The sequence below is a fragment of the Cuculus canorus genome, chromosome 2 (genome assembly GCF_017976375.1).
Source record: "Cuculus canorus isolate bCucCan1 chromosome 2, bCucCan1.pri, whole genome shotgun sequence".
Taxonomy (NCBI): domain Eukaryota; kingdom Metazoa; phylum Chordata; class Aves; order Cuculiformes; family Cuculidae; genus Cuculus; species Cuculus canorus.
This window is the reverse complement of record NC_071402.1, coordinates 107742557-107769390: the sequence shown is the minus strand read 5'-3', so window position 1 is coordinate 107769390 and position 26834 is coordinate 107742557. Positions and strand designations below refer to the sequence as shown.

At 38.9% G+C, this 26834-nt stretch overlaps 1 protein-coding gene across 4 annotated transcripts in view; it reads right to left on the bottom strand.

The window, feature by feature from the left end:
* Positions 1 to 26834, bottom strand: part of PDE1C (phosphodiesterase 1C) — a 291755-nt gene that overhangs the window by 191547 nt on the left and 73374 nt on the right. Inside the window, exon 1 of one of the 4 annotated variants that reach the window (XM_054060643.1) lies at positions 40 to 188. The exons of the other annotated variants lie outside the window; for them this stretch is intronic. The gene's annotated coding sequence lies outside the window, so the exon portion shown is untranslated. Of the gene's footprint in view, positions 1 to 39; positions 189 to 26834 lie in introns of those variants that run through there. 4 annotated transcript variants of the gene reach the window in all.

Below are 26834 nucleotides of genomic sequence, written 5' to 3'. Positions count from 1 at the left end.
TGCTCCCCCCACCCTGGCATTATTTTTCTTCCCGCTTACCAGCAGTGCTGCCGACAGGCTCGAAACCTGACAAGCAAGGAAAAAGTCGTCTGTCAGCATAGCCCAGGCACAGCTTCTCTCTCTGCCTCCCTCTCTCTTGCACGCACACAAACACAGGCGTGCGCAAGAGAACAGGCTATTGGAGAAAGGCTGGCTCTGACTAAAAACCCAACCAAGACAAACCATTAGAAAAAAAAAAAAAAGGGTAAATTACAGAAAGTGAGCGACTCGCTCCTGGCAAACAGCCATCTGCTTCATTGCAGCCAGCCTGCTTCCCCGAGAGCACGATGCACAGCACGGGCTGCAAGGCTTCAACTGGGGCAAACCTCACTTTTAAAATAAATAAACTGGTAAAGCAACATTGCCTAAAACCCCTGAATACACAGCAGGGGATGTCCATACACTGAAGAGAGACCAAACCAAACACATTATTCACAGATATATTGATGTTTTTCAACAAGAACCACAAACAATACATTAAAAGAAAGCACATTATTCATATTGCGTGAGGCTTGAAACAGGACCTAATGAATCAAACTCAAGAGGTTTGTGCAGGGGTGGTTAAACCCCCATTCTGCAAGAAGATACCTGCCTCCAAGTCTCCTGAGGCACCCCCTACTGACCTCAGGCAAAGGTACAGGGCATCTCTCTACACCTGCAGGGCTCCTGCTCTGGGCAGGAGGGAGGACAGGGTTTTCCTTCATTGTATCTACCTGATCAATCACCTCTCAAACTCTGCCAAAACACCCTGTATGCGTCTCTTTAGTTAAGGTTATTGATGTGGTGCTTTCAGCCAAAGCCACTAGAGCAGAGGGAAAATAACTGTCAAAATGTTGTCCTAGCCTTAACACATTTTGTAATGCATTACAAAGGTTGCCTCTTGAGAAGCAGGGTCTGCAGAAGAGGATTTCACCATGTGAGGGAAGATGGGCTCCGGTGAAAATATGCTCTCTGGTGATGACTTCCCACTCCAGTCATGCAAGTCCACACACTGACAATCTGAGTAGTTTGTGGAAGTCTGAAGAATGTGTTAATTAGCCCAATCAAATAAGGCTCTGTTTAATGGACTTAAATCAGTTCTTAGTCATGTAACTTAACTGCTCAAAAATCCAGACAGGCAAACTAAAAGCAGACCATCTTGCCAGCCCAGAGATTCTCCTATCTTATGGAAAAAAAAAAATTACAAATTCATACATCTATACAAAATCAGTGGGTTTTCTGCTTTGGGATCTGTTCTGTGCAAGAGGGTGTATAATTGGGCTCAGGGTCTGAAAATGCACTGCTGAGTTTGTGTAACAATTTACCAATTCAGTCTCTTGTTTTTGCATATTAAAAATGCTTTTCATACAAAGGAAAACTAGAAGCCTTGCATTGATTGATGCAAAAGGCAGTTTTCCCTGGGGTTGAGAGAAAGAGTTAAAAAATATTTTTTAAGTAAAGTATAAACCTTTAAACTTTTATTCCAAAGCAGAAAAAGTGCCAAGATTCTTTTTAATTCTAATGAGACTAGAATGGCTCCATAAATGTTATATCATACTCAACTAAAACTTACATTATTAGGGTTTTAGCAACTTTGTGGGAGTTTTGACCTTGTCATTAAGACAATCCAGACTTTCTGATTAATTAATAAGACCCAGAAGCTCAGCCACCTGCTTCATAGGTGTCAGGCAATCACTTCCCCACTCCTTATCTCAGTGTCTGTATCTGAGAACCAGCAGTACTACCACCTACCTAAAGGAAAGACAATGAGTTCCCCCTGATGAGGAGGAGACTGCAAAAGCAAGAGATTATCATCCTTCACTATCTCTGCATCATTTTGCCAACACACATACGATATGCATTTGATATTAGACTTTACAAACAAAACCCGTCCCATTTAAGAAAACTCTCTGTAGCTTTTAGTATTCACACAAATCGACACAGAGATGCTGAGATTTCTGGTTTGCCATAGGAGGCAAAACTCTCTCACTCTTAGTTCCTGCAGGTTTTAAATGTTTTGAAAAAATCCTACTTTACGTGAAAACCAGAGGCCCGTATTCAAACCCATAGACACATGGCTTACTACAGTTACATAAAGCAAACAGCAGAATAAAAATCCTCATACACACTTCATTTTTTTCCTGCATACCTCTTTCAATTCTATTGCTGCACACACAGAATTGCATTTTTCCTTTTTAGCTCCGATTGGGAGCATTTTCCACAAAGTTTTGTTTATTACCAAGAATCATCATTGGGACAGAGATACACTACCAATGTGCCACAACCCATATACTTTTAAAATAACATTTTCCTTTGAAACGATAAACACATCAGCTCCAGCTCGAGACTAAAATGTAAATCAATAACAAACTGTCTGTTAGAACCTGTATGTCTATACCTTACCTGTATGTTACCCATTTAACCAGCAATTCATTCTTTTCCTCAGAAATAATGAGCCAGTAGAGATTAGCAGAACACAGATACTTTTCACTTTCACCATGTAATTACTTACTACACAAATTGTGTATTTAAAGTTGCAGATTATACCAGAAAGAATACATATATAATGACAGAAAAGAAAAATTATAAAGGAAAGCAAAAAAAATATATATTTTCAGCTGATACCTAAAGGCAAATAGAGAAGGATGAGTATAAGAATTAAAGGAAAGTTACTACAGACTGCAGAAATATCAGAAAAATTATAAACTGGTGTCAGTTATAAAGAGACACGTGGGGAATAGATATTGGACAAACAATACAGCAAGGTGGAGGGATGGAAAAAGGAGAATGATGAGACTCTGTGCCAAGATGTGGCACCTCCACAGATTTGAAGAACTAAACTAATATTGAGTGGATCCTGTTAAAAAAAGTTATATGGGAGAACCTAGACATACTCCCAACCTTGAGTGGTGCACAGACTTTTGTTTCTCTGTATTTTGACCTCCAAGAGTCTTTGGGATCATAAGATACTGAATGCAAGGACCGCACATTCTAATGCAAACTGCAAAAACAAATACAACTGGGAAACTGAGGCAGGAGTGAAATCAGGAATATGCAGACAAAAATGCCACTGCACTGAACTGTTGAGGAAATTGGAGGCTGGATAAATATGTCACAGAAATTATATTTATAAGAATTATGGGCAGAGAGAGGGCTCGCAGTGTTTGCAGGAAACAAGGTGAAACTCAAAACATAAGCTGGGAGAGGAAAGAGCATTGGCAAGAGCAACACCAGTGTTGGAGCCTGTGGAAGCAAATGGAAAGCCTGAAGACAGCCACAAAGGAATCTGGAATGTGTCTGAGGATGCTGCGTCTGCCAGAGGCAAACATTTTTACAGCTGTGACACTTAGCTGAAGGAGGTTGAGACAAAGACATCAGTTAATCTGCTCAACGAATGCGGAGATGGCACTGAGGAGAGAGTTGCTGAAGACATGAAGTGGCTTCCTCCTCCATTTGATTTAGTGTTTTGATGAAATTTGGGGCTGGGGTAGGAGGAAGGTCCCTAATGAGATCTCACACAACAGCACTGCTGTAGCAACAAAATAAAGGAAGCTATTAAAAGAGTCTCTTGCTTTCAGACTCTATTACCTTTCCATTTGGCTTCCTGTAGAAGATGACCAGAAAAAAAAGTCATTTGAAACTTCTTAAAAATAAAGTTTCCTTCTTTCTTTAACAAAATTTTACAGTACTGTAACTTTTTTTTCCTCCTATGATAAAGAAATTCCAATAATTAATTAAGAGGCAATGAGGAATTCCCAGCAGCTGAAGAAGCATGAGGATCCTAACTACTACTTGGGCCTGTTGCACTATGCTTTACCACCTCAGGCAGTCTGGTCCTGTACCCGGAAAAAAATTGTCTCATCCTCGCAATGACAGTCCAGGACCATTTTACATTCATGCTAAAAGCCTCTTGATTGAGCCCTGTGCAGGAAGGTTCTTAATACAGAAGGAGAAGTAGGTGTCATTAAGTGCACTGTTCTGTAGGACTGCTGATGCTGGAGGATGTTGCTGACATGCAGAAGAGATGTGTTGAAAGGCTGAGGAGGGTAGAATCCACAACGCACCTCCACAAGGGTAGGCATCTCTGCGAAACAAACAAAATACCTGGATGTGTAGGAGTAGGTCTGCCTTTCTCAGGATGGTAGTAAGGTATTTCATGCACGAGTCCAAGACAGAATGGTCAGAGCCACCTCTAACATACCACATGGCTGTGAACTTTCCAACAACTTTCCTTAAAGGCACCAACAGTTCTGTTCTTTTATTTTTCAAACAATGATGAGAAAAAGAATGGGAAAGTTCCAAATCCTCCTTGCAGACTTCACCAGAGTTAAGTGGGTATAGCAATAACATTTGAAAGGCTTGCTGAAACACATCCAAAAATGCTTCCAAGGCAGCAGTCTGTCTGATGGAAACAGCACTTCAGTAAGCACAACTAAACTGGAACAATAATTTCAAACAGGAAGATTTCTGAAGTCTTTGCTGAACTGGAGAGAGGCAGATTTAGAGTAGATATAAGGAGGAATTTCTTCACAATGAGAGTGGTGAGACACTGGAACAGGTTGCCCAGGGAAGCTATGGCTGCCCCGGGAAGCTGTGGCTGCTCCATCCCTGGAGGTGTTCAAGGCCAGGTTGGATGGGGCCTTGGGCAGCCTGATCTAGTGGAAGGTGTCCCTGCCTATGGCAGGGAAATAGATGATCTTTAAGGTCCCTTCCAACCCAAACTACTCTATGATTCTAACTGCAGTGAAAACAGCTAAACTACTCTGTGCCAAAGGGGTAGCACAAGGTGCTGGAAGCATGCTGAAATGTTGCCTATTTCTATTCCTACATATCGCCTATGTGAACATGCATTTTTCTCCCATCAATTAATTGGATATGACAGAATGAAAGCTTCAAGCTTTATAACAAGATCTATAATTAGTACAACTACAATGTATTCATATGTGTGTCCATGCGTAAATAATCCAGAATATATTTTATTCTCTTACCATTAATGTCTCCAACTAAAACTGCAGCAGAGTATTCCTCTTTGCTTTTATTATTATACATCTGAGTCTGGAGCTCTGAACTTCAGTTGCAGCAAACACTGCGATGAGTCTGCTAGTACCATATTCCAAAATATTATGCTAATACTATATTCAAACAGTTTGTAAAACACTGACATTTCTGCTAATTCTGCTAATGCCAAGATAAATTGGGCAGATTTTGCTCAGTCTTCATCGAAGCAGGAAAAGAGTTTCTTGCTCTTTTTCAGTTAAGAACAACTTTTGTTGTTTTTTGGGAGGGGGCTAGGAGGAGGAAGAAGAGATCAGCTATATCACTGAATTGCATTTAACCTATTTATTCCTCATGTTGAAATGTAAGAGAGTGATTTGGAAATCAAGACACTGCCACTGTTTTATATGCAATTTCTAAAATATCACATTTTTCAGCATTCCATCCTGAGAAAAACATAACTTCAGAAGGTTGAACTCTGAGAAAGTTACTGTCGTAGCGTATGAAGAGTTAATAAAAGAATCATGAGGCTCAGAAAGAGAATAAATCAGACAATTCATCTAATAGCATAGTTAATTCTGTCACACTTCACTACAAAATAGATGGTAGCAAATAGAATTACTAGCACCTGAGTCAGCTTTTGGCTGCTGAAAAAACATTAATATTCACCTAAACATTAAGCATTTTTGACAGAAATAAACTATCAAACTGTAGATGCCTCTGTCTTATTTAGTCAAGAACATTATAACATCTAAGCCTAGTGAATCTGCTTTAAATAGGCATAATTCAATCACACGTTATTCCAGCATGAAGAAGCATTTCATTTGTTGCCATCTGGAATTGGACTGGTATGAATGAGGGACCTTGGTTTCAGAGTTTTGTTGCAATTCCACTGTCTAGCTTTATTAAACTAGATCAAGTACTTCTCAAAGTGTAGTTTGCAAGTGAAATTTAATCTCTTTTTTTTTTTCTGCCTAAGATTAGATTTCAGGGCTTGAACTGACTCATGTCATAGCTGCAGAGCCATTAATACCATCGTAAATGAGGGTTGGAAGAGAGGGCTGCAAGGGTTAATGCCAGCTAAGGACGTAAGGATAACTACCTTTAATCACAAGCAATGACCCAGTTCCCTCAGGACTAGGGAACTGTGATTTCTGCTGCATCCAGTAATTACTACAGATAGGTTTAGGTTTTCTGCCTGGAAGGAGCACAGATGCAGCTGTCCCAGGGAATGTTGCACTTTCAAGAAATTTCAAAAACAGTAAACCAGACAGAGAGAGATAGAGAGATATATCTAAACATAATTTATTAAGACTACTGCTGCATTCCCGGCATCCTAAAAACACATGCAGTCTTAGGCTGCCACCGGGACTAGGCATACTACAAAGAATTTCAAGCTGGAGTTTTAGGAGAAGGCAAATTTTAGCTTTTCATCCAAGAAAATAAATAAAAAAAAAGAAAAAAATTACAAAAGTGATGAAATCATTAGCACAAAACCTAATGCAACTAATTAAGTTAGTGGAAAAGGTGCTGCTCATTTAAACTTTTCTTGAGTCAAGCAAATCAGGCTGACAGTTTTGATTAGAAGCTTTAGGGACTGATAAGAATTTCCCTGTCAAACACCATCAACTAACATTGCCACTAAGACAAGTGCACACCTCTTCTGTGGTCTGTCCTTTCTGACCCAGAGTTGCTTAGTTTCTGTGAAGGCAGATTTAAGAAAACTTGCAGAAAACTTGTTCAGTTTTGGGAAGCTTACCAAAAGGAAAAAAATTCCATGCTGATGACCCTTGAAGTTATTACTTAAACCATGGCATTGCAATAACTCCATAAAAATCCCTATTGTGCTCACTCAGAGCACTACACCTTTGACAAAATAACTGTCATTCTCAATGGGCATTTTTTAAAGTATGTTTTTCTTTAATTACCTCAACAGCTTAGAAAAACTTAAAACCTCTATCACTATGCATGACAGTTTAGAAAGGAAGCATAGAGCGGAGTGATTGTTAAGGGAAGAGGAGCTTTATAAAATGTTTTGACAAAAAGGAGAGCTTGAAGACTCAGATATGAAAAGTCCTGGAAAAAGCAGGTAAGATGTGAGTAGTACAAACAATTAGTTACTGATAAAAAAGAAAAATCTAGTGAGAGGATTAAACAAGAACTGGCTTTCTAGTCTTTTTCTCTTTCACCAACAAACATCCAATGAGGTCAAAGTAGACCATGCAGTGGACCTAAAGCCTCTGTACAACTTCCTTGCAGAGTTTCCTGCTCACATCTTCAGATGCAAAGAGATTTAATAAATACCTAAGTTTATTCACAACAAAGACAAAGCTGTCTCAAATAATTTTTTAAATCACTACTTAAACGGTTGAGAGCATGATGTTTTTCACTTGTCTGTCTCTCATACAGGAAGTACATTTTATTACACAGGCAAATGCTGCCCTCTATAATACGGAAGTGCTAGCTTCGGTCTTACATTTGGCATCTACAAATTATAAAGACAGAAATTATTGTGCTTCATATATTATCCCTTCTGGAGTTAGGAAACAAATCTATGACTATCTTGGAATATCTGTGCACATATCATTGAATTTTAGTAACTTAGAAGAGTATGGAAATAATTTATAAATCAGACCTCTACTTTTCCTAATTTTTTTCTTTGTTTGTTGGGTGTCTGGGTTTGTTTTTTGTATTGAAGTCTACCCAGCTGCTGTACAGAAAGAATACTCCCTTTTGGTTTTTAGGACTACCTATGCTTTTTGATGCCAGGAGCCCAAGTGCTATTCCTTCCCTTTTCCTCATCCACTGTTTCCTAAGGGAGATAGGTAGCCACCTCTGAGTGTACCATTTGCCTTTGTTGGCAGACATAGAAAAGTCAGGGCTATTTAACTAACCAACTGTAACAGACTGCAATCCATACGACAAATGTTAGCCTTGAGACCTTTTGTACATCCCTTTCCACCCCAAATACCCTAATTAAATTAATAATTCCCATATTTTCCCATGGATAACATGCACTAGACATGGCTACAAGCAGGAAATGGAAGTAAAATGCAAACCCATGCTGCTCTGAAACCAGGGAGTCCGTCACCATCAGAGAAATGTCTGTCTGGTAACAGGTATCTACAATGTAAAGGGACCTTTTGCTGAAGCGAATCACAAAGCAGAAGCTCAGTAGTCTGATCTAAGCAGCATGGCAGGCATAACAGCTCAGAGGAAAGAATAATTAAAGAAAAGAGAAGCAGAATAAAAAGCAACATCTATTTATCACATTGGATCATGGCTGATTAACCTGGTCTCTTTCTTCCTGAATCCATTTCCTGTGAACATGCAAATATGGTAGATCTAACATTTTTTGAGTTAACAAAGGCGTCAGTTTGAATGTTTCAAAAAAAATGGCACTGGAACAGGCAACTGCAATGTGAGCTGGGACATGACTAAAAGCAAGATGACGGTGGAGTAAATTAGCCTTAACAGGACACTTCAAGACAGTTAACCTGTCTTACCTACTCTCCTTGCTTATGCAAACCCTAAGGGTTCAGCTGCTTCAATACAGCAAAAGGGAGGCTGAAAAGGATTGTTTCTGCAGTTGTCAGAGGTAAACAGTAGGAAAACATGGAACAAACCTGTAAAGGAACAATCTTGTTGCAAGAGCAAATGGAAATAAACTGGCCTTGAATTCAACTTGGAAGCTGCAAGACTTCTAACCCTCAGACACTGAGCCTCTGGAAACGGCTTACAACTGATGCAGGTAAAGGTTTCCTTTGGGAGGAGGAAAGGCAAAAAATTAGTAAGTTGTTATGCAGTACAAATGGCTCTTTACTTCGCAGGAGAGGCTGCTCCAAAGGTTTAAAAGGTGTTTCTCAAAGAACACACTTTTCTCAGCTCGAACAGCTGTGCTTACTTGAACAGCTTAAGGGGTTTGGACCTTCCTCCCTTCTCATAAGCTGTCTTCTGCTAGAAGGCAGAAAGGCCTGCCCTCAAAACCTGACTTAGCTTCTCCCTGTGACGAAAATAAGAGTTTTGTGAGCCTGCAGGTAGTTTTAGGCACTTCACTGTAATGACATGCTCCCTATTCTCTGAAGCTGCAGTTAGGCTTTTTGCCATGATTGATTCTTACCATGCTTAAGGCCAGTAATGTATATAACAAAAACAGAAATTACAGAAAAACATCATAGCAAGAAAATCTATATGTAAAGAGTTGCAGTGGAGACTCCAGAGACTTCCCAAATAAAGAGGTTCACCACACCAGGGAAACAGTGTAGCAGAATGGTTTGTCACAAGGAAGGTTCAAGGTGGCTTCCTTCGCTAGGCAGATAACAGGCATCCACACCTCAGGATGCACAGAGAAGGTTCAAAGGCAGCTCATACTCTCTCTCCTACTGCTGCAAAAACAACTCCTCCTAGTCTGCTGGAAGAGCAGAAGATGGCAGCTCCTTTGACCAGAAGGTTTTACAGGTACATGCCTGTTCAGGGACATGCTAAAGGCTTTGATTTTTACTGCCAGCATGTATACAAAGGGCTGGTACTGCTGTTCCCTCTTTTCATTATCATGTTGTGCAGAAAAGCATCCTAAAACAGACCAACTAACACAGATATTGCAAAGCCTGTGAATACGTATGAAACCCTGAACACCATAAATTATAATCACATTAAAGAAAAAAACCTTTGTGTTAGCAAGAGATTTACAGTCTCCCTTTTCCCTTTCATATACTGCCCTCTCAGTGCTGCAGTCCACATCCTGGAAAGAAACTCACTGACTGGAAGATCATATACTTACACTGCTATCTTTTCAAAGGATGTTTTAAAGTGTGCAACATTTTAGCTAAAAATCATAGCATTCCACCTGCATGTACAAGGACTATTTTTAAAAATGATTTTCCAAAGCACAGCTAGAAGATCACAAAGAGTTTACAAGGCACACCTCACCCTTAGCATTCCCACTGTCTTGTGGCATTTCACTGGCAACACCAAAAGTAATCAATAGCTAAAAATCTGAGTGATACTTCCAAATAAATCCTGCACTGGAAGAACAAGTGCTATTCCTAGAGTCCTCGTTTAAGCTAATCTTGTAGTTCTCATTTAAATTAGACCCATGGATCAGACTTTAGCAACCTCTTGTTCACATTCTCATCAAATCAGTTTCCCCATTTCCACTGACATTACCCCAACGTTGGCCACCAAAGGATGGATTTAAGAACAAATTGAAGTACTGAAGACAGACAACAATAGCGTAGGAGGTCAGTGAAATGACTGTCACAACAGTACCTACATATGGCATTTGATTTGTGCCTGGGAAGGATGAAGGAGGAAACTATCTGCAGGGGGATCACCATAACTCATGTCTCTCTCACTGCTTGTTGGTGAAGTTTTGATTTGGCAAAGGGTACTGCCCAGATTCCTTCCTTACAGGACGGGGCTAAATCATTTTTGCTTACTTTCAGCATCTGTGTCACTCTTCACCTGCCTGCCCAAAGCAGTAGAAAACGTGTAGAGATCTTTCAGCCAAATCCTATACAAGAACCTCCAGAACAGCAACTGTAAAAGTCCTCTCCAGAGGCCTCAGCTTCAGCTTCATCACATTGGTCCACCACATGAAAATCAGAGTACTTCCAGAAATTGACACAAAGGTATGCCTGTGATATACCAGGAAGGGGTGAACTTCTATAAAGGGAAAAAATGGCAGACCATGTTTGGAAAGGCTCTGAAGTACATTCACTACATCTCTGATATTAAATGATTTTGGAACTTTCCATATTGTGGTTTGTGAAGTTACTTATTTAAGTAACACCTGAAAGAAATTTAAGGTGTACAGGATATGCCACAGCATTAAAAAAACTAACCTGAAGAGTCATTTTAATAATAAAGAAGACTACAATTAAAGCTCTTTGGAACCAAGAAGCTATTACACTGTTGTCCTTTAGGAAAAAGATCTATCTTTGCCAGAGCAATGAGTTCTATTCTCTTCCTTCAGCTAAATATAATGTAGTGTCATAAATCTATCAAACTGCATTGCAATATGACCTGCACAGATCAAAAGAAGTATCTACTAATTTCATTCATGCGTTAACGTCTTCTTTTTTCTCACCTGCCACACTGATTTTTAAAAAATTTCCTCAGCAGTGATCAATTCACTCATCAGTAAATATTTTGTTTATATGCGTGAAGAATCTGCCACCATAATAACTCAGTTCTGAGCACTTTCTAAAAGGATTATCGTTGCTTTTGGATTCCCATGGCTTTAAATGATTATACAGTCTTGAATTATCATTTTTCTGTGTGTCACTTGTGACCATCTGCACAGAAGCTAAAATTATATCTCTGTGCATGCATATGTCTGTATGTTTGATTACAAGTGTGAGACTAGACACAAAAATGTTAAGGTAAAAAATGCAAGCTCTAGAAGTTTGAAAAGAGCCAGTAGAAAGAGTGCACAGACAGTCCTAAGCAGCTCTGTTACATGCCGATGATTTGAGAAAAATTTTAGCTATATGAGTATACCCATTTCCGTATTGCACCATACAGCCCCTGCACTGCACACTGAGGCCTTTCCCTACAGACTCTTCCCATGTTAGACTCTTCAGCTTAGCAATCAGAGCAGACAAGGTCTGTAGTGGTGCAAGGTGTGGTAATAGTCTTAGAATAACTGTTTTGTTTAATTTCCATATATTCAGACACACATGATATTGATATCAAGAAGGAGGGAAGTTAGAAATAGCGTTTCTTTCTCACATGGCATCCCATTTTCATTATTGTTCCCTCTGCTGTGAGGCACTTCTGTCTCCAGCATCGATATGAAGCAGTATTATTCTCCTGTATTTCGTTCAAATCATCTTTATGTTGATATTTATCAGATAAATTTGTGTTCTGAACAGTATGCTAGGAGCATATTATACCTGGACTCTGCAGATTCTGTATTTTAATGATAAATGATAAACAAGCTGCTGTATGGGAACTGCCACCCCTGAGTATATAAGCATGATCTGGTGCCTGTTGTACCACTAAAACAGTGCTTAGATTTGGGTTTCTGTAATGCGTTTACTATAAAAACACAAAATATTTACAAACCTCCTTGCAGATCTTGGCAGAAACTAGATACAAAGTAATTTCATGCTGCATGAAATCCCAGTCTATATGTAAGTGTTGAAAAAATTCCATGCAGTATTTAAAAACTTAATTCAGAGTTAAATTTCCCTGATATGCTCAAAGCCCAAGGAGTGTAAAGCAAACTCATGAACTAGCTCAGACATACAGTTGATGTTTGTTGATGTCACAGCAGTACCTTTTCCAGTGACTCTTTCATAGCATTGATTTATAGTTACCCAAACGCTCCTAGAAGTCATTTCTTGTCTACATGTTTGGCCAGAAAGAAGAGGAAATTCCCTGTTTTCATCAGTTCTGACTTCATTCTAGCAGCTCCGCGCTCCATTACAGTGTGTCCTGAAATGGATGCAGCAAAAGAGTCTGAGCAATTCTAACCCACGCGACCTGACAAATTGTGACTCATGCTTTTAATCAGAGCCAAGAAACAACATTTTGCTGCAACATTTCATCCTGCAAGTGCACTAAGAGGAACAGAGGAAGGGGAAGGCATTTTCTGTTTTCAAGTGGAAATAGGTTACACAGGCTTACAGAGAATTAATTGTGTACAAATAATTATTAGAATTGATGGTATCTGCTGTTCTGATTTTTTCTGAGGCTAATGTTTGAGCAAATTGTAAAGATCAAAAGTTATGGCTTAATGAGAGGATGGGAAGGATGGAAGGAGAGAAGAAAAACACAAAGCACTTTGTGGACCCAAAATAAGAAATGACAGGTCATGACATACCTCACACCAAAAAGACCACCAGTTTCTGCAGTAACATGGGAGTATGAATATATATTTGGTTTAATTCCAAATATTCCAGTGACTAGTTCAAGAAATTTAATGTGCTACCTTTCAGTTAAGTCTTAAACAATAATATTTTTTCCCAATATATATTTTACTGTGTTTTCGCATCCCAGTATAACATTGCTACCAAAGAAGGCATAAGTAGTGGCATTGGGCTAGTTATTTCCGTATGTTGAACCAAAGAGGTATTTTTTTCTGTATGCTCAAAATTGTAACAAGGAGCCTAGTTTTGTAAGCTGTAATGTCCCCCTGATTATAATTACACAATTATGTTTATACAAAAGAAAGCCACAAAATTATTTAACTTAATCTTTAGTTTACCCTTTGCATTTTGTTGTGTATTAATTTTAATCCTACTTTTCAGCTAAAATTGATCATCCTGGGACACAGAGAGCTCTTGGAGGGATTCCATTCTTCTTATTTGTATTGGAGAGCAATTAAAACAATCACATTTAAACATAAATTCAAAAGGCCTATTGATTTTCTTCTGCTGAAGAACTTCAGTATGTGGCCAGGAAAAACCTATTCCTGCCTATGCAAATCACAGCTCTCACTACTCTGCTGGGTCAATTTCACCACCACAACACAAAAATTTGCTTACAACATTGAGATTCAGTCGACTTGCATAACTAATAGCCTCAGCAGCTGGCTTACAGCAGGAAATATCTTTGCTGGAACTCTTGCCTCAAAAAGAAGAGGGAGGGGGGAGCCATTCTACAATGCCCCTGAGATTTAGAGGCAACACCTTGCAGATGTCCTGCTCCTTGGGAAAGAGGGCAGATATGCCCTCCCTCTCCCCAGGACAACCTCCAGAGGTAAGTTTTGAAGAAAAAAATCGTACAGACTTGCCATGCTAGTATATTGGACTGCCTTATATGTGCAAGATATTTAAATTTCATTCCTGAAGTACTTTAGGTTTAGTGTTGTTTCCTGGGTTTTATTTTAATGGACACATTGGTGACAGGTGTGAAAATTCAGCTGCAGCAAAGCAGAAGATCTTGGAGGTGAAAATGGTGGTGTGACCAACAAGGCATACAGGACATTTTACTGTCTTGTTGGAATATACCCTAAGATTCCTACAAGCCACACCTTAGTCCATTAAAGTCTTGTTTACAATGCTAAAGCCAAGTACTCCTTTCACAGCATTTTCAAAGTATTCCAAACAAGAGTCAAGAAACTGTAGTGCACAAGATGACTTTTCAAACAAACTATACTGAAGCAGATCAGAAGTGTCATTTCCCCAGTTTTAAGCCTCCTTAGTTTTCCTAATTCTCTGTTATGAAATCTTGTAATACTCTAGGAGGTCTTATTTTAACAGGATGACAGTCTCTAATTATATACTGAAAAAATTGAAAAAAACCCGCCTTCGAGCACAAAAGAAAAACAACTCTGCCTGTGTGTATTTGTAAACAAGTTTCCAGCTCCCTAAAGTCTATTTGAAGTAGAATATGCAAAACTGTTAACTGTTTAGGAGTTAGTGCAGACAATTACTGGTTTAATACAATAGCACACAGCATCAGTCACCAGCCTTTTTTTCACAAAGCCTTTCTCTTGAAACAATTATTCATTAAGCAACCTAGAATTAGCCATCAAGCTTAAATCTGGGTAAGTGTCCCCTGTGTGTGTTTCATTTTCAAACACCTGTAGCTGACACAGTTGTCTCAGTTCATAGGAAGGTTTCTCCTGTTGCCAGATAACTAAGCGCATGCTTGAGATCCATTTACTGTTCATACAGCCATACAGCATCCACACAGCCAAGTCTGCTCAGACCCTATTTGAACTTTTCACTCCAAATATACTTGCAATACCCCACAGGAACTTGATTCAGAGTCACTCTCAACAGCGATTGGTGTAAATGTTGATCATGTTTTAACCTAATTAGTTGTCTATTTAGCTCAAAGTTGCTGGATGTAGGGCATCTCCTTAGAATCATGAACCCTTTGTCTTCCCAAAAAGGACTGAGTCTCCGTTGTGACAGGAGGATCAGACTTTGGCATTTAGTCGGAAGAAGCTGCACACCTGCATCTCTAGCAGGCTGTCTAGCTTGTACTGTTCTCTTGGTGCCAGCTTCTCTCCTGTACTTTCTCCCTGCCAGTATAACACGGAGACCCTAAGAATTAAATTATAAAATGTGACTTTTCCCAGGGAATTAAAAAGGCACAGAAAAAAACCTATTAAATAATTCTTATTCTGAACCAATAAAATAGGATTTTTTATTTATTTTTAAATCACCTAGTCGCCACAGCAGCAAAATAACACTAAGGCTTCCTGACTTTAATAACCTTCCCACCCAGGAGGATTTAACTTGTGAATCACTGACGTATGCAGACTGCTGGCAGAGTCATATCTATACACAAAGTATATGACATAAAATGATGTAGCATAATAGAACCTAAAGTGTCTGCGATGCATCTGCAATATGCATGCATGCTTTAAACAAGGGTTAATAAAAATAACTCACCAACAAGCAGAAACAACACAAAAGTCATGCACGCAGATTACAGCTAGTAAGGGATTAATAAATTGTCAATGAAGGAAAAGGAAAAAAACTAGCTGTAAGTTCAGCTCAAGAAGCAAACACTGGGACTCTCTTACAGCCTAGGTTTCTTTTCTCTTTTTTTTCTTTAACTGAAGAAGGAATGAGTTAAAGTCCATTTCAAGGTGTGGTTCTAACTCCTCCTAGCAAAACTACCAGTGCAGAAGTGTGTCTGCCCATCTTTCTTGTGTTACCTTGAAAGGCGGGTATGAAGCCCCAGGTAAAACAGCCACAAACTACTCTCTGAGGGACACTGCTGTATAATCCTCTAAACGTGTGACTTGCTTGTTACTAGGACAAATTTGTTAAAAATGCAGATTTAAACAAAATTAACTTTAGATATTTCAATGAAAACAACAGCTACCCTGGGTCTACGAAGCAGTTTCTGACATGGGCATTTGGGTTTTGTACTTACTTTTGCAGCACGCAACTACAATCTCACAACATGAGCTTCTATGTATATTGAAAAATGCACTGTTCCTTGCTAAGGATTCTGGCTGAGAAAACTGTCTGTGTCCATGTGCTAACTCATCTACTCATTTACTTAACATGGTAGTCAACTGAGTCAAGATACTCATAGGCTTCTGGATCTGGCAGGATGAGGCTTTCAAACTCATATTTGTATGCCCCTCAGCAAAGCACCTGTAAGAGACACATATTCTAAATAGGCGAATGAATAAAAAAGCATTAGAGTGAACCACACACACAAGCGTTAATATGGGAAATTAAAATCACCCAACTGAAAGCTCAACTCATCAAGAAGCAAACCTACTACAAATCTGATTAATCAGCTGTCTTTAGAGTTTAGGACAGGTGATACACAACAAATTTGCTAAAGCAAGAAAAATGGCATTAAGGATATTAATTTTACTTTTTAATGTATCAGAAATGTGTCACAAATATTGGTACTTCCTTAAGAGAAAAATCACACCTGCGGGTAGTCGGCAGTAACATCTTGCATGACACATGAAGGCACACAGGTGGGTTTTAACCATCCCTTTTCAGTTACCACAAATTCCATGTTGCCCCATCCAACCACAAGTATTTTGAAGAAGAGTGTTGTTACACGTATTTGGTCAAAAAATAGTCATTTGAAACACCACATTACTGAAAGCAATTGCTTATGAAAGCAATTGGACATAAAAGCAATCAGTTTTCAAGGTCACATGAGATGTGTGGTTCCTAGGGGTTACCTTTTTTTATTCCAAAACCTACTCTACTCCTATGTCAAGCATAGACACTTTAAAGGGCTATCTGTGGAAATGAAGTCAAAATGAATGAGTTTTCATCCACAAAGACGTATTTGAAGAGCTCAGCAAGCTGAAGCCTGGCATTCACACTGGTAACCATACTAGTAGTCCCCTATTCCATTTATTTTTACAGCTACCACGTGGTCTAGTAGATGGCCTATAATATCAAGACATCCCTAAATTCAGCGGATAAACACACAGCAGAGATTTCTGTACATCAATTTAATTCTGAGGGGAAATATTAAAAAAACAGGTGTAGCAGTTGAAATTCAGAGCTGTCTTTAAAGAGTTTCTAACCTTTACTTCAAGCAAGAAAGTTGTAAAATTTATAAACTTCAAACATCGGTTACAATTCCAGGCAAAAAGGTACTGCCATTAACAGAAAAAGTGATAGTGAGAATTGAAAGAGGGTAAAATTACACCTCTTGGAATTAATCAGTATATTTATTTCTGATATAACCTCTGATCCCAATAACAATGTTCACCATTATCTTTAAGCATGCCTGTATTAATTAATTAAAGTATTTCAAGCATCTGGAGCATCAGGACAATAGGACTCTCAAAACCACCCTTACAATGACAGGCATTGACGTGCTGCATTGGGGGAATAAGTAGTTCAATCAGCATGTACCAGGACTGTAGCGTGAGGAAAAAGCAGAGCAGTGAAGCAGCCTGAATCCCTTGAGGTGTTCAGGCAAATGCAGCACATATCAACTTGGTCAGAAAAAAAACTCCTGAGAATTGCAGAGGCAAAATAGAAAACAAACAAACTAAGCAGGCTCCATCTTTTCCTCTGCAAATCTGTACTATTTTCTTTCATATTTTGGTGGAGATTTTTTGGTTTGTATTTAATATTACATGCAATGTTCCTACATGTTCTGGCGAATGGACAGAGGCTTGTCAAGAGCAATATTGGCCTCTCACGCTTTTCCATCAATGAAAGAATCACAGTGCCATTTTGCACACAATTATCAAAAGTCTGGGAAAGGCTCAGTGAGGCTTTGAGATCTGTGGGTGGTCTGGTCCTGCTGAAGAGGAAGGGAGCAGTCTTTCCATGGGGGCAGCAGCTCAGGAAGGTAGATCACAGGCTATGACACAGAGGGTCTTTCCTCTAGAACATCCTATGAGAGGAGACAGGGAATTGCAATGGGTTGGAAGGCAAAGCCCAAACTCCCCTCAGCTTTTCCCTTCCATACTTCCAGGGGGGAAAAGGGATGCAAGGTGGAGATGAGGCAGATGCACACCAAGAAGAGTGGGTGCAGATCAAACTGGAACACATCAGATAGTACAGGGAGCAGCACACAAAGCCAGCATTCACCCTTGAGAGTTTTGGTATCACATCGAGCTTGAGTTCAAAACCCCAGTGTTGGGGTAATGTTGGTACATCACCCACAACCAATGGAGACCTCCATTGGTTCCGCAAGAGAAAACATGCGGGAAAATTTACACTTGACCTTCAAGTGCATAAAATGCAGAAAATTTTAAAAATGGACGATACAGTAACGTTTCTGTGAACAGCCCAGAGTATGAACGGCTGGATCTTTGTATTACAGAGAAAGGAGCTGGAATGGTCCAAGCGCAAAAAGATTAAAGGACCTACAGTGCACAGGGACAGTAAATAGGAACACTGCACACTTCTGCTCAGAGATATGTGGATTTCTTGTCTTTAGGGTAGCAATATATTTTCCAGATCACAAGCTATCTTCCGGAATATGTATTCCCACTGTACAATATCACTTACATTAAATTAAACTGTTAGAGTAATCATCTATAAAATGATTTTGACATCATTGTGTATTTGGAGGCAGAGCAGTAGAGGCAGATGGAGATGTGATCTGTAAATAAAAAAAGTGGTTCTTCATAGGCAAATTAAGGAAGAATGAGTTTTACTAGTAGTATTCTCAATAGTATACAAACATTAAAAAAAATAAGAACAAATCTCCTATGCTTTCGTTTTTAAAAAGTTGTGAGCATCGCTCAGCATCATTCTGGTCAGCACCATCTGCTGGCTCCTAATAATATTACAAACTGTATTTCCTACTTCACATTTATTCGTTCCATCATTATTACCTGTTGCACCCGTGTGTTACTGTGCTTTGCAACCAACAGGCATAAGAGCAGGAAAAAGTTGCTTGTAGGAAATAACATCTCTGTGTGACCTTTCTTCTTCCTGAACATTGTTACATTTAAAGGGAACACAGCTAACTGTAGTGCCTTCAATCCAGCATTTCAGCTACAGATCTTTTTATATGTACAATGTAAGTAACGGTGTGCATCAGGTCTCAAAAATATAAAAGAGGAATGAGAACAACTTTTGTATCTTGCTAAAATTTGATATTGTGAAGTAGAGTTGTATGTATGCATTGAAGGGAGAATGTGCACCCCCAGGGCATATTCCAGCTACCAGTGCATGCCAGATTGTCACACCAACGGATCTACAGGAATCATAAAAGTGGATACTTTCTGGCAGAATGAATAAATGCTAGAGAACATAGATCCCTACTCCACCATACATCAAAGAAGAAGCATAAATTCAGACTCGTCTTAATTGATCCCTTTGCATCCAAAGAATCACTGCAACTCAAGTACTTTCAGTGAAGAAGCCTAGCAAGTTTTTTTCCAACAAAAAAAATCTGGAAAAGGGGGAAAAAACTGAATTAATACCAACTGACTTTAGGCACTGCAGTGCCAAAATTAGGATTTAATCATCCTATGCTGCCTGGATAGTCAGCACTGGAAGATCTCAAGGTGGGCTGGATTTTCCCTTGAGCTACATAGCCACCTCCCATGAGAGAGAGCAAAAAATAACCAAAGATTAATCTGAATTCCAATCTCTGAGCCTGCGACTTTACTTACAGTCTTAAATGTGTGGAGAGACTAGTCTCATTTCCTTTCTGTTTCTCCAGTGAGATAAATAATGCATATTAAGAATTCCACTTAGAGATGAGTTAAAGGTTTTGACTGAACGATATGCCAGCCAAAATATTCAGTTACCATTGTCCTGATCCTAAGCAGACACGTGGACAGTGTTCTCCATGTGCTTTTGTATGGTAAAACGGATTTAGCAGGGCAGCAATATCAGCATCTGTATCAGCTCTTTATCCAATACCTTAGCAGTAAGAGCATTCACTCACCTTGTGAAACGCAGGGTACTTTATAACTTGTCAGAGGGTTGGTAGCATTTCAGTCCAATGTAATTTGTGTGGGCAATGCTCTGCGTGAGTCACAGGCCTTTGGGAGGTCAGTACTAAATGTGCCCCAAGGCATTCACTCTTACGAAGCAAAACAAGACATGGCATCTAAATCTCCTTTCATTTATATTTTTCAGGCTTTTCTCAATTTCAGAGGATACTTATCTACAGAAAATTACATGTTTAGAAGATACTCTTTCTGTCTGATCAGCAAACGTGAAAATACTGAGAGTTTCTTTGAAGAAACTGGAGAAACGTTGTGAACATAAGAATTTCCATTCTAGGTCAGACAAATGGTCCATCTTCAACAAAACAGCAATGTCTATCTAGTGTTTAGGGACAGCACATGAAACTGGATACTTCCTACAGACCTCTCTCCTTGTAATTCTTCAGCATCTACACTTTTGTCTTAGGCATTTGGAGCCTACAGCCTTCACTTTTTCCTGAATGGTGTCCAAAAATTCATCTGACCCCTTTTGTACACGAGAATTTTATTGCTGACCATGGTAAAAAATCTTTATCTATTATTAAACTGATCTACCAGGTTTAGTGAGAGCTCCCTCATTCTCATGTTGATGTATTCAGTGAATATCAGCTCTGCTCTCACACTACTTCCTTAATGATATCATACATCCTTGCTCATATTCCCTCAGAGCTTTCTGCTCTCCCAACTTAAGAGTCCTTGCCTTTTAATCTGCCCTTGTAGAGCAGAAACTCCAGCTCTAAGATCATTTTTGTTGCATATATAAACAAACATAAATATATGTGGCTCCATTACATCTTTCTTGAGAAATAGCAACCAGAACTGCACAAAGAGCTCAAGATGTGGGTGTGCCAAAGTTTTAAACAATGGCAAAATTATGCCCTCTGGTCTTGTTCCCAGTACCCCTGATGATGATGCCAAACATTTTCCTCGCTTTTTTTGGCTGACTCTTCACTTTGAGCTAACAATTGCAGTCACCTGTAAACGATGATTCCAAGACCCCTCTCCTGAGCTGTAACTATCAGTGTCATGTTCAACATTATACAAAGAGATCTTAGACTGCTTGACCCTGTAAGCACAACTTTATGGTTGCTTGCACTGAAGCTCACCTACTCCATTTTTCACCCATGCACTCAATTTAGAGAGATGCTTCTGGAGGGCATTGCTCTTGGTGTGACACTTGACTACCAGCATTCATCTACAGACTTTGAGATTTGACTGTGCACTGCCTGGTCAAGGCTTTGAATTAACTTAGACAAATCAAATTCACATAACAGACCTAATATCCTTTTTAAAGGCTTATTTGGGTTTGTTGAGGTTTTTTACCATGAGGGGTCACTGAGTTATCAGCATATTTCTTCATTCCTAAAAACACTTTGATAATGTGTGACATTACTGAGTGGATGTGGTCTTGGTGTATTTAACAATAATCCTGTATTTCAGAAAGATGGTAGGGAAAGATAAAGCACCTCAGCTGGTACGGTGACTTATGTTTCATAAGTTTTACATTTACGCATATGGTAGGATGGTTCGAAGTGTTTTCCAAGCTGAGATAGTTTCTCTTTGTAGCCTGTCTCCCATGCCTCTTGAATTTACAATCTTGGGTTCCTGTTGGTTACTTCTTCTCTTGCCAGCACAACTGTGTGAAGTGCAATGATACTCTCTCTCATGCCTCATGTCAATGTAAACTCAGGTCTGTTTCTGATCTCAGTGAAATCTGCTGAAAAACTGAGGTAGATTTTGATGCAGAAACAAAGAAACATATATTTTCTGTGAAGCTGTAAGTCAATATACTAACAAAACAGCACAAACTGTGGGTGAGGCAAGTGCTAGACATAGAATGAAAATGGAGCAGGATCCCATTTCTATTAAATTCAGCAGGGAAACATACTTTACTTTCGTTAGGTGGACTCAGACTTGTTTGCAGACATGCGGTAGAACTACAAATAAATTGAAAATTTTCTTCTTTCACTTATCCTGTCCAAAAGAATACAATTTACTGTAATACTCAATGCAATAATGTGATTCCATACCACTAGTGGATCTTGAACAGATATCTGCCTCCTCCAAAGAGGTGTTTGGTTGACAATTGTTTGTTAAAAAAAAAACCAACCATATTAGCTATTGTCAAACTGCACAATAAGAATAGAGAATGAAAGAAAGGAGTATACATCTGCCTCTAAAACTGTCTGAAACTAACAGTATTATAGTGCAAGAAATAAAACCAGTTGACAAAAACATCGCAAGATTTGGCAGGATTAAATTTCTGGAGGTTTGCTGGGCTCAGTAAAATCAGAGCATTGAAGAAAAAGGGGCAAAGGGTACCCTTTGGCTTAAAACCTTTCGCTTTGAGTCTTGCCAAGCGTCAGTACTCCAGTTAGCTACAGATCTATGTTTTCATTCTGCTAAGACACTGACACTTCAATAGTACCTACAGACTTCTGCATAATCTTGTCTTCATCTGAATCTGCCTGCTGACAAGTGATATTTGAGGCTGAGTCGTCTGTCTCGGATAACCACTAGAGATCATTCCACTCATTGCACTACTTCTGAATTAATTGATGTCATTTTATTCTGTCATCACTCCAATTTTCTTAAATGAGAAAGTATGAATCCACATATTTATAATTTGAATGTGAATTAAAGTTACAGGCTTTCAGATTTAGGTCTTTTTGAATGCTAAGGGACGTTTTCCTCAAATAAAGCAAAACAACAGTTCATTGTGTACTAGAAGGTCCACAGAGAGAAATAAGGCTGAAAATCTAGCCACACACTCAAATGCAGCTATGCTAGTTTCTGTTAGCTGAGGACATGGTCCACATTCGTCAATTAAACAAAATTAAGTATGCTGCTTATTATGCAGCTATAACCTTCATTTATTTTATATGCAATGATATAATTAATCTTGGGGAAAAAAAATATTGATAAATTCTTGGCTCTCTTACTTCATGTGTTGGAGGGCTGTGCTGGCCTTAGCAGCCAGCCAGATTCCATACCACTGTGCAGGATACCTTGTCTCCAGGCTCTCTCAGCTCTTCCCCTTTCTTTTTAGATAAAGACATTTAATTATCCAGCTTCACATTAAAGAGACTGGTTAAGACTCTATCCTGCATAGGCCTGTCCTCTTCAACAGTGCCCCAAGAACCAACACTACTATAACTTGTCTTACTTGCTTCCAGAGAGTTAGATCATCCATAATTTTGGACCACTTTATCTATGAAGAGAAATTGTTTTCCAAGGGCTTTTATCAGCAAGCTGGGAACATGTACAAAATGTCCCTCCTTTCAGTTTCTATCTGGGCAAGACTTAACTGGTGCCGTAGAACAGCCCTTTCTGCACTCTCTTTGCAAGTGTTTACAACGAAGGCTGCTTCTCTGATGTTTCAAGAATACTTCACCGTTCCATTCCCTTTTTACATTTTCATTCTGCCATTGAACTGTGTAGTACTCTTTGTATACTTGTAGGTATGTTTACAGACACAGATAACAGTATAGGGTATTAATTTTGTATTTGAAATGCCAGGCCTATCAGGTGTTTTCACATAGCAGACAGAAAAGCTATCCTGGACACTTTTATTTGCAGTAACAAAAAAAACAAACCAAACCAAAACACAACCACTTACAAAAATGTGAAAACTTGGAATTACAAGAAAAAAAAAAAAAAAAACGAAAGAAAAGACAATTCAGGAGAACTAGAATAAAAGCTAAGTATTTTAACCCACCTAACAACAAGCCCAGGGTTCTGGTTGACTACAAAATTGCTATTTTCACAATGCATACTATTTGCCAAATTTGAAGTGACAGCTAACAGAAAAGGATCCTGGAGATAAAACACTAGGATTTTTTTTCAATAAAATGAAGAATTACTCACTAGCAAGTCTCTTTAATGGCTATAATAGTACATAAAATGGCTTTTCTGGAAGAGCTCAGCTCTGACCATGTAGAACTTCAGAGGATTAAGAAATAAAAAAAAGTAGTCCAAGTTCACAGAACTAGACTAATAAGTTTGAGTGCTAAAACTAGGATGCAGTTTGAGGCAGGGCTTCTTCTTAGTTTTAGTTTATCATTCTCTCAAATAATACACTGGCATAACGTTGTCATGTCATATTCCATTTGCCATTAATTTTGCCTTCATGTGCCTGCCATGTGAATTTCAAAAATTATTTCAGTTGTCAATCAATGCAAAATAATACGTCTTTAAAAACACAGCCCAAATCCCAAACCATAAATTCAGTAACACATTTTCTTTTCTGTCTTGTTCTACATCAGCGTCAGCTCAGAAGCCTAGCAGTTTACTAAGAGCTTTTTCATACCCTGCTCCTAACATTGCTCTGTCAGATTTGTTTATGGCAGTTGACTTGCATCCTCTACACTCTACAGAATTACATCACTAGAAACCAGGCAGAGGTGAAGAGGACTGGCATTCAGCTGCCTTGACTATTATTCTCCAGGAAGGAAGAAGTAAGGAGACAGTATTTCTTCAGCTATCTGTAACACCAGGATGGGTTGCAGATGTCTCTTTCATCTTGCACAGTTTTTTTAAACTTCCTGCTGTTATTAATGCTAAGCAATCTGTTCATCGACTGGGGAGAGAGTAGCCCAGTGTAGAGTTCTCTCTATCATCAGGATGCTCGCTTAGATATTCATATAGTCCTTCATATACTCTGCTAAGCTAAGGCAAGTTTTGCCTTCAATGAGCTTACAGGAGAAAAGCCCCTTGTGATGAACTTAGTGGGACAGTTTGTGTGACAGTGGACCACCAGGTGAAAAGGTGGAGGCAGCTAAAGGGCAATGTAACATAAGCAGTACCTTATGAATAGGTCTGAAAGGTTTTGTAGGGATCAGTTAACTTCTTATGTCACATTACAGCCACAACTCAATACCAAGACACGAATTGGTCTTGAGTAACCTACTACTATCTTATTCTTCAACATTTCCAAGGCTGCGTGTAACCAAAAGGTGATTTAACTACACAAGCATCTGTGAATCCCTGACACTGGGTTAGGTCTGGGGTTGCTGATTATACTAGCTGGTCCATGATCACGACTGCAGCATGGTAGTTTGATATTTTATTTAGTAAGTTACAATATTGAAGCTCTGTTTACACAGAAACATATTCTTAAAGCCCTTATTGAGAACTCAAAAAAACAATGCTATGCAAATTTTTAAAATTACCCTAAAGACACGTAAGAATCAATGCTTTAAAAAACAAAATGAATTTTAAAAAGAATAGTAGTGTATCCCATTTACTAAAATGATTAGACAGAATAGTGCATCACCCAATATTCATGGAATAGAACATAATAAAATGTGTTACTATAGAATTGACAAAAAGTTATGGGAAACCATATAAGAGAGTATATGCGCCTAATAAAATATGGGTTGCAGCTTGCTACAAATCAGAAATAGATAAATATTTTACTTCCAGCAAAAAATCCTTAGAAAAGCAATTTAGACTGAAGATACTGGAAAAAAAAATATTTAAAAGACTCAGAGCTGAGCCCAGACTTATCTTTCCTCTTTTTTAAATATTTGGACAGAGTTATTTTAGCCCTTCTGGGCATAAAAATGATGTTATACAAGACATACCAAGATATGGTTTCTTTACTTATTAGAAAACAAGAACTGCATGTAAAGATTTCACCCCTAGTACAGCCCTTCACAGGTGTCAGAAAGATGTATAGAATGAGTTAGTACTTCAATATCAGCTTCAAATGCTTTAAGGATATGTGTGTTTGCCTATGGAGTCTCAACTCTCTCTCAAGAGCTCTGCCTCTAGCCTCTGTCTTTGACCCCACTCACATTAGATAGTCTCAGGACTCATCCTTAAAAAAGACTGCTGGCTGTGACACAAAGTGGAAATTAATAAATCATAATTAATTTTGTGCATAAGCAAAAGAAATGACAAAAGATGCATACAAGGCATTAAAATAGAGTGCAATGTAAGGGCAATGACATTTTAAAAGTTTTGAAATCGCCTGTTTCTTTCCAGTTGCTTTTGCTGCTCAACGTGACAAAGAAATGTTTCCTGTTGATTCTTGCTGAGCATCTCCAAGGTTTGTAGAGACACAGGAGTTGCCAAAAATCTGCAAGAATCAAGCTGAAGCAGCATTTTCAGTGGAGTATCTTTTTAAATTCCTCCAAAAAATTACATTACTATGGAAAAACACCGTCCCCTGGCATCAGGCCTTGTGGTAGAAGTTCTGGACAGACATGAAAAATGCAGCTAAGGAAAAACCACTAAAAATCTAACCCGAGTATGACAAAGCAGGTAAACGCTGACTTTCAATGATAACTGGTGCGGGGTTGGGGGGTAATTGCAATGCCACAAATTTCCAATTTCTGTTCCAATTCAGCAAAGTTCTTGGAATGAAATGACCTCTAGCACTCTTCTATTCCCTTAAGTAATGCACAGGTGCTGAAAGTGGTCTGCTCATGTCAGTGTACCAAGGTGGAAGACCTAGATATTTCACAATACATAAATATCATTAAGCATCCAGACCTTAGTGGGTACTAAAAATGTCAAGAAACAGCACAGCTCCTACTGGAATATCTGGATCAAAATTAACTTCCAGTTCCCAGGGAGGTGGCTTGTGGAGTCTAATCTTGCAAACAGAAAACTAGGTGGGAGTGTATATTCACAGTATAAACAATATAAATAGGCTACTTTAGAAACCAGAATGAGAGAGAATGACATGAACGTACATCAAACTTATGTTTACCAGTCTTGTTTTAAGAAATAAAACTGAACTCTTGAAAACAGCCCGCTGGAGTCCTGAGGCCAAGGTGTCAATGTGAGGTGCAGGACATGAAGGAGGGTTCCCATTTGCATCCACATTCTGTTTCCAGGAGTTGGAGTAAAAGGCTGGTTTAGTGTCACACTTCAACTAACTCCAACCCAGCCTGCTGAGGAAGCAGTCCCAGAGCTATCCTGCCACATTCACAGTGACCATGGTGAGTGGTAGCAGCTC